The sequence below is a fragment of the Mastacembelus armatus genome, chromosome 23 (assembly GCF_900324485.2).
Source record: "Mastacembelus armatus chromosome 23, fMasArm1.2, whole genome shotgun sequence".
In the NCBI taxonomy this organism is placed as follows: Eukaryota; Metazoa; Chordata; class Actinopteri; order Synbranchiformes; family Mastacembelidae; genus Mastacembelus; species Mastacembelus armatus.
The window spans coordinates 9,694,389-9,704,219 of record NC_046655.1 but is presented as its reverse complement, the minus strand read 5'-3'; positions in this window follow the sequence as shown (position 1 = coordinate 9,704,219).

Below are 9,831 nucleotides of genomic sequence, written 5' to 3'. Positions count from 1 at the left end.
ATCATGCACCACACCGCAGTGCACTCTTCCAATCACCACATCCATCTACTGACTTTGAACCTGACTGGATGTCATTAAAACCATTCAATCTAGGCAGTCAGTCTACAGTGTGAGTGCTTGCGCTCCATCCTAGAGGCAATATGTTTAGTGGTGGAAGATCAGTGAGCAGAGGGGATGCAGCACTATTGATCCTCCCCAGTCGGTGGACAAGGCTGCAGTCAGGTCTTCAGTGGCCTGGCTCCACAGGGGGCACTGCAGGGTGAGAAGGGAGGGGTTGGTCATTCTTGTTGCCTGGAGTGGCGCAGGCAGACTCTAGGGCAGAGCTTTAATCTCCACTAATCGTTTCTTAATACATGCATCCCAGGCCCTACCTCCCCCACACACATGCACACATATGCACAAACTGCTGTCCTAGCCCCCAATAGCCCTAACAAGAGATAATCTCCTACCCCCCATCCTGAGTATAGGCCTGTGGCACAACCTGAGAAATCATCCCTTAGATACAAAAAGATAAACTCTGACCTGCAAAATTGAAATGGTGTTTGTTAAAGATGAAGACGTGTGTATTTGTTACTGACTAAGCATTCAGAAAAATAAATTGCCCCTGCTGTGTTGTCCTCTGGCCTGGGATTAGAAACAGATTTCTCATCTGTGCAAATTCCAAAACTGTGGAAATACTGCAGCATACTTTCTTTGAAAAACAAAGTAAAAAACTCAACTCAAAATCACAGTAGCAGTGAAGCTTCTGTACCAGTATACATGCTGCTGATGAAACGTAGTGTAATGGTTTTATAATGGCATCCTCACCTTCTCAACTCACATCTCTGCCCACCTCCAGCCCAGACACTGCGTAAGAACGATGAATGATAATCTCATTTCACTAATGCTCTGCAGCCTGCATTAGAACACAGGCGAAGCACTGTCTCAGCCTGACTCTACCCATCCAGGAAACTGTGAGCGAGATGGAGAAAGGGGCCAGGGGGGTTGTGGGATAGAGGGGGGCACAGAAAAATGCGGCGTAACCTGAGCTGTTCGGTCCATCTGGAGAAGGCCACGCATTGACAAGGGTTATCCCACAATGCACTTTGGTGCATAAAAGATCATTATAGGAAGTCTGACACAATGGATGGGTCTTTTTAAAGTATTTATTTGCATCACAGATAAGGGTATCTGTATGATAAAAAAGCAATATGTCACTAGAGAGACACAGGTGCAGGTGCACTATACATGTCACATGTGCATGCTATGTTCTGTAACAGGAGACACAACCGCAGCTTGAGCTAAACTCTTATGTCAAATATTTTGTGTATCACCACAATCTCAGCACTTACCCACTCTCTCTTTCCGTTTTAATAGCTGTCCCACACAAAAGCAAAACAGCCTCTGCACAGGTCCGGTGACAGTGTCCACGTCGATGATGTGTAGCTGGCCTGCAGGCAAACTAGTAACGATTCAAATCATATTAGCTACAGCTCAAGTGTAGGCTATAAATCAGGATTTGTGCAAAGGCAGATAAAGAGGTTTTAATCCCCAGATCCCCCCCTTGTCACCTACATTAGCAGACCCTCTATATGGAGCTGTTTTTTTTTTGAGCCATACTGTCAATGGACTGTTACAACAAACCAAGCTAACATCTGAGAAAGACTGCCTTGCTCTCCACCCTTGTCATTTGGGAAGGGAGGAGGGAAAAAGACTGCACTGAAAGAGAAGGGTAAGATGACACCGCATGGTTTGCCAATTATGCTACGGAGCTAAGAGAGGAACCCCCTGATGGCTGGCTGAAGGGAGAATAATTGAACCTCTACAAGTAACGTCGACCATAGAGTCCCTCATGCTGCACTCAGGTGATAGAACTGTGCTCATCACACCTAAAGACAAGACTGTCTGAACAGAGAAATCCATTATCACCATAAAATATTAGCAGCGTAAGAAACTACAGGCCATAAATTGTCATGTAGAGAAGCCACCAATGATTATCTTCATTACTGATAACTCAGCTGATTCTTTTTTTTTTTTTTTCCAAATAATACATTAAGTACCAAAATGATCTTTTCTAGGTCTAACAATTTTAAAATGGATTCCTCTCATCAGTGTATTATAATAATATATAATTTTACAGCAGTGTTTGTTCCAGGTCTCATACATTGTGTGACCTGAATACTCTCTAGACTTCCAAGGAGCCACTGGAGTTTTGAGGCTGGAGTGTGCAGGGGAGGAACAGAATCTCACCCCACCCTTCACCACCATCAGCCACTCACTCGCTGATTAAAATGTTCTGAAGATGTTTCTCCACTTGGGACTGGATGGCTGGTTTTGCTTTCTGCATCGGTTTGAGCTGATCGACACTCTCGAGCCGTAGTTGGCAAGTCTAGAACCACCGGATCCATCTACCTCACCAGTGTGAGTTCTACCATTGCCAAACACCACCAGAGAGCTGCCGGGCCTCTTCAGACCCACATGAACCACAAAGATTCTCATAATGTGGAGTGATTCAGAAAGAACTCCCTAAAAGATTGTGGAAATCTGAATTTTAAATCCTTTGCCACAAGCATTACCTTTAATTAACAGAGAAAGAGGAATATGGGAAAAGGCAAGAGATTGTTTCATGAAACTGTTGGCGCTGTTGTGTCAATAGCATCATACTGGGCCACGGTTTGGGACAGGTTGGCATACAAAACGTTACACTGAAAGGGTCACCATGTTGTCAAAATCTGAGTCCACATCCACTGAAAGTAATTGTACAATCATGTAATTAAAACCAATTCACATGAAAAGACAACTGGAAGGAAAAATGACTTACACTGGACACTGAGGAGAATTCAGGGCTGTGTCATGAGCAATTTTAACTGAGATTACAAAATATGTACTGACAGAGAAAATTATAATCCACAGTTGTGCAAAGGTGATGGAAGTCTGTCTTGTCCTATATTGGCACTACACATAATTGCTCAAAGTATATATACAGAAGCAAAAATGTGCTAGTGCCAAAATGGGCAAAGAAGAGGAGAGGCTGGGATATCCACATGAAAGCAGCTGTTATAGACGTATCAGGACAGAGTGATGTCGAAGTACCCAGTGAGATGTGCGGAACTCAGCTCATGCAACTGCACCAGAGTCATTGCATCACATTCACCCCACCCACAAAAGAAGGAAAGAAGAGCCACACACAGTAAGGCACGACGGACGGTCATCATCAAGGGGTTCTTTCTCTGCTCTGTTTATGGCCCTATGGTAATTCACTGATAGTGAGCTCTCACAGTGAATTCTACCAGTGCCATACACAGAACAGGAGTCATTATCAACACCCAGGCTAACCAGTCAGCCTGTCAGCATAGTCAGCCCAGAGAAGCAAAACTATGCAAACTAGACCACGACCCTCATGGGGAGAGCAGAAGCAACAGCCTGGAGAGAGAAAGTGAGAGAAAGAGGGGCAGAGATATGAGAGCAAGTGGAGAAATGATGTGAAACAACAAGAGAAGCATCCACAGCCTTTGCTGTGCCCGCAGTGTTGCAGTGACGCACTTTAACTTGAGATGTGCTGCACTGCAGTAGATTTATCCTCACACTGAGTAGCAGGTCAAAGGCCACTGCCTCTTAATTTGGGCAACTAAATATATCCAGTCAATCCTACGAGTGAACAAACATCCTCACCTAAGTGTTCACTACCCTTTTTAGATTTCCAGGAAAGGAGAGTTAATGATGACAGCTGATGAAACTATAAAGCAAGTGACTATTCTGCGTCTTCGATTCTGCCTACGTGAATAACCAGTCTCTGTGGTTATAAATCATCAGTTCTTATAGTTTGGGTAGATAATGTTTTTATTTTGGGTAAAGTTAGGTGTTTTCTAAATGAACGTTTTTATTTAGATTGATGCACTTAAAAGATTATTGGGCAAAACAAACACTACATGCAAATATCTTCCCCACCAAAACCGTAGGCTTCATGAATGTTGCCATAATTTCCATGTAGGTAAATTTAAAAAAAAATAAAAATATAAAAAAATAAATTCCCTTTGCCTTCAAATTTGGGACTGAAGCCCAAACAACTGTCCTCACTCTATGATAAAACTGGACTACATCTATATTGTATATTGTTTTCATTCATATACAATATTTCAGGTCAGATCTGAGTAGGAAAACACTACAGGCAGCTGATAAATACATGTGAATCACTCTACACAAACTATTACTGTGTAATGAGAAGAGAAATATATGTAACTGAGCTTCTAACCTCAGTGATTTCACCTACCAATGTCTGAAACATAAGGTCAGTAAACAAAGGGCTGTTATGGTTAAGAGGTAATCTCTTTACATCCTGTCCCTACACTCCCAACCGGGCCACAGGGTGACACCCTAAACTTGACCTCTCTGTAGATTAGCGTGTTACAATAACCCATCAATGTTCTTCATGGCATCAGGAGAAAACATCTTGTTTCCTCCTGTTTAATCTTCGCATATATAAAAAGAATTGTATAAGGAGAAAGGAAGATGCCTGACCGGACATGCAAATTTTAACCTTTAAGGTCATAGGGTAAATTTTCCTTTCTGTTATTTAAATTTAACAGCCTGTTTGGAGAATCTTGTTACTTTACCAACAGGATATTGTTTAAACCCAGTCAAAGCTGGGTTAGGATTCAGCCTGATGTCCCCAGAGTGATAGCAAGACTCTGGTTCTCAGGTATTTCACTCTCATCTAAACCACAAATCCCAGAAAATGGCTGCAATCAAAGTCTGATGTGAGCATTGTGGCAACTTAATTACTATTTCAAAAAGGCTTTCTATTGAGCCTTTCATAGAAAAACAAAATTGGGACGGGTTGTGAAAAGTATCTTTGCATTGCAGATAATCTGAATCGGAGAGGCTAACAGTCCTCAGCTCTGTCCTGCCAGGGCCCAGACGCCCCACCCTTGTTGCAGCCATTAGCTCCCTCACCCTGGGTCCTGCAGTGCACGGAGCTCCCATTGATTCCAGCGATCAAACCATGTACTAAGTGATTCCTCAGACGCCCAAATGGCTCCCTGAGCAAGACTCCCATTGCCATTTCCTGGAGAAATCAATACCACTAAAAAGCAAAGTCAAAAAGAACCTGTCCTTTAAAGGTTTGCCCAGGTCTTGTTTTTCCACATCTTAATTAGCTTCAAATGGAGGTTCATGAGATTTTTATAACATAACATTATTTAAGAGTGTTTATGACCCACTGCAGGAGCTCAGAGGGGGGAAAAAAAAAACAAAAAAAACAAAAAAAAACCAAAACACAGAGCTCATTTTCTGGAAGAGAATTTGTAGTGTTCTCAGAAACATTACTTTGTTCATTTTAGTGAATAATGAATTTTATTCTAATAGACTTATTATTTCAAAGTATGTTTGTTCATGTAGACCTATACAATTTTTTTATTCTTCTGTAAATGATGTTTATTTGTATAATTATCTGGTCAACAGATAATATACAAAGTCGTCTTGTTTTGATGTCTCATCATAGGCAGCTGTCCACCTGCAGTAATCGAAATAAGCTGGAGCTTTCCTTTCCTTCCTAGGTTTGTATATTTAATATAGTTAATATGTAGCTTCACTGTCAAAAACAGCTCCTAATTTTAATCAACAATGAGAAGAATATAAGCAATTTTTAATGCATTGTGGGTACATTTCTCAATAAACATACAAATTAATTTGAGAAAATAAAAGCCTAAAACAGCCAACACATAACTAAAAAGATGTTTAATAGAATCAGTTCTTTCAGTCATTTTCCACCTCATCAGTAAGCACTGTGTGAATTTACTCTACTGAAATGGAAACACTGCATTGGCCCGGACTGTTTTTTTTGTCTCTGCCGTCGTTAATTGAACCTCACAGCAGCTCCAAAGCCCCTTCAGATAATCGCATTTGTCTGAGTAGAGAGTCTACAAGTCCTCAACTTCACGGTTATTTCAGGAGGATTTATCGCTCCTCTAAGTCCTGCAGCCAGATCCAGATTCACCGTCAGTCATGCAACCTGAAATATTTGACTATGGCCGGTTTAGAATAAACGGATGAGACTTTTACAACAAGCGAAAAAAAAAAAAAACCCATTTTATTCTAATACGAATCTGCAGCGTGTATATATTTATATTACCTTTATATACGGCGCTTTTCTTATTATAAGAACCAACAGTTTTGTGAGAGATACAGCCTATTAATGTAAAATTAAATTACTAATGGTTATGATTATATAAATTATATTTCATGCGTCTTGTGCCAGCGCATTTGAATATTTACAGTATCAATCCACTGAAGCCTTATATTGCCTGAGTGTTTCATAGCAGCCAAAAGCAGGTGCAGTGTGATAAAGACTAAATACCACAAACCAACATCCGCGAACACTCAACAGGCCTAAAATAAAATAAATCAAAAGCACAGCCGCATCAATTTGATCTAAATAATAAAATCTGATTTTCTTGTTGAGTTTTTATTTCTACCACATTCAAGCTGCATGTGTTAACACCTAAAAACCGCGGTGCATCAGATTTAATTGACTAAACCTCAGTTCAACTTGTCTCCAGATTTTAAAACGAGTCAACAGAGCTGAAGGTTATTGGGGCATTTCTTTCAGAATAAATGAGGCAAAGCATCGAGGATTAATCACAGTAATATATTCTGACTTTGGCCTTTTTATGAAACTCATCGCCTTCACACCTCAGCTGAGATTATTTAGAGCTAAAGTTTAAACCCTGATGATTAATAGTCTAACAAGAGCGAAACTCTGAAAAAAATTAAATGTGGTTCGTACCTTCCGCCGAGTCCATCGTTGTGGGCGATATATGAGGCTACAAACTGCACCGAAGTCGGAGCCATCGGACATTTTAACCTATGATTATCATTTAAAGCGTCGTCCACTGTTTAAAGTTGTGCCGAAGCAACACAAGCCTCCGGTCTGTGTCGCCCGCAGCAGGACTGCAGAATTACAATGAAACAAAAGAAATCCAAGCGGCGTCCTGAACTTCCTGAGTATCAAATGTCAATTTCAGCCCTGCGCTCCGCTCCTCTCCTCCTCTCTCCTGCCGGTTCCCTCTCTCTCCAAACTCAGCCTCCTCCCCTTTACCTGCGCGTCCCAGAGGCACACTGAGAGAAACAAAGGTGCTCCGTGCACCTTTTTAAAGGCGCAGACTCACACAGGAGCAACGACTCGTTACAGCAGTGTGTGGACAAAACACACGGCCTTTAAAAGGTTAAATATTTTATATTTAACTGTTCAAATCATATGCCTGGTATAAACGTTATATAAACTGGGATATTTAGTTTAAATGAAGGCATTGTGTATTTACGCAAGCCTTGTAAAAGTACGACAGGCGCAGTAGGACTACCTTAGGCCTGTACGCGTTAAATCACAGTCTAATGAAGCAGGATTTTCCACTGAGCACCTGTGTTTTTCCTCTGAGTAGAAGCCGCTTCCATCCAGTCTCCGTCCACCTGGTTCAGGCTGTCGGTGCAGCAATAATCCAAGCCGCCTGTGTCTCCCTGTTCTACTGCGTTTACGGCCTGTGATACTCGGGTCTAGTTTCTTTAAGGTGGATCTCTGTGGAGGCGAGGAGACCTTAAACGTGGTGCTGTTTTAAACCGGGGACTGCTGCAGTCTGAGAGGGTGAGGATTGGTTTGGTCTCTCCGGATTAAGCGATTTACTGACTAATAATTTGGACCAACCCCCTCTTTAGACTGTCCAAGCCCGAGAAAAGACGGACACTTTTCTCCGGTGGGACCTTGGCATCCATCTAATTTTATTTAATTTTTAAAACCTTTGATTTTTTTTATATGGCCAGCAAAATAAAAACAGTAATAAAAGAGGGTCGCACATTTAAACTAGACATTCAAGTAAAAAAAAATAATAAGAGTTTGAGAAACACATTTAAGACTTAATGGATTTTGTGATCAGTATTTGTGTTTTACAGGCCTGTTGCCTACATTTAACATTTATTAAATACTGTCTTACACGAGACTTTTTTCTCTGACGGGCCTTTGCAGGCCGGTGGGGGAGGAGGCCTGCAAAGGCCTGTGGTTTATGTTTAGGTCAATAGTGAAGAGTTTACCTTTTTACTGTGCCAGCTCCTGCAGGTCACAGAGCTTCCTTTCCTTTGGAGAGAGAGAGAGAGAGAATTGGAGAAAATAAGCTGATTAGTAACAACAAACTGTCATTTCCCTGTTCCACAGTTTTATGATGAGAACAATCAAACTGGAGCAGTAAACATAGCGCTACTGTATAACTCCTGGAGTAAACAAAAGATTAGACAGCTCATTAATGTGCAGTACAACATGACTTATGCAGCATTTCCAGCTATTAAACCAAGCATACACCAGATAGACTGTTTGACGCATCTTCCCAGCCCCCCACCCCCCACCCATTGTAGGGATTAGTTTTAGACTGATGCTGTTGAGGCTGCAGTTCTCGGGTCGAGATGCTGCTGGATCAAATGACCACGTCCAGATGGCCAATGATGATCAAATGCTGCATATAAAGCGTGTACTAGTGGTTACTCCATGCAGATTGCGTAACATTTCCTGTCCGAGGAAAACGAAAAATACCTTCGCTATAAGCAAATGATCAAACCTATGATACATTTTGCTGTCTGAAATAAGCTCCCTCTTATTTGGTTACAACATAAAGGCCTGTTGTCTATTCTGGCTGTTTCTATGTCCTGGTTGATCATTGTCCCATTAAAACCCTCATATCCAAAACCATACAACCTTATATTGACCTGACGCAGACCTGGCTCATGGGTCTCACCCTGAACGGAAGCATCAGCATCTTTCCGGGGCCCCACGGGGGCCTCAGCGTATCTCGCCATTCTGGTTGCGCAGGGCTGCACAGCCCCACAGGACTCTCTGCTGAAGTGAAAGCCCAAGCTCTGTCTCTAGTCCACTTATAGATGCCTAATATATGAGGCCGAGTTCTACCCATGCGCCTTCTCCGATGGTCAGCCAGAGTCCATTTACCTGCTGTTGATAATTAGGCTGATAACCAGGTGGATAAAACTCGTCTAATATTTAGAGATGATGGGGCTGGGTTTGGTTACACTCCTTTCAGAGTGAATAGCGACAGTGAAATCAATCCGAGGTGACTCGTCGGTGCTGCTCAGAGTCGAGAGCCGGAGCCCGAGGTTCTCCGGGCTTTGACGTGGTTTCCACCTGGAAAAGCTGAAACTGGAGCCGCAGATCATCTGTGCGAGAAGCTGGCGTGTATAGGAGACGAGTGGCCCTGAATGAATATTTAAAATACTCATCTGGTTCTGCGCCGTCGTGCCGAAGCCAGCTGAAACAGGTGCCAGCGCACGGATCAGATGGACGACGTGCGTGGGGCGCCGCCACCCGTGTTCAATGAAAGGATCCAGGCCATATGATAGGACGCTGGGTTTATTAAAAATACATTATTTATATATTGCGGCAAAGCTTAGTCAGAAGCTCCTGAAGAAACATTTAATGGCAACAATAGAGATCACTTTACTGAGAGGAAACCAAACTCCATCATAAATTCTCAATAAAAAAAATACTGAGACTGCTGGAGATCACATTATCACAGAAGTTGTAAGTTTTGTCTGTATGTTACAAGCGCGACAATAATATTATTTTATTAGTGAGCTCTGTCTATAACATGATACACATTCAAATTGTTGAGTTATAAATGAGAATTAAATGACAGGACAATAAAAAAAAGAGTTTAATAATATTTAATTAAAGTGGTGATTACTGATTTCTCTAAATAAATGTTAACCCATAGCTCTTCACATGAAATTACATTTTAGCTCCAACTGGTGCTACTTCTGCAGAGGATTACTGAACAGAGGATTATTCACTGCCCTCAGCAC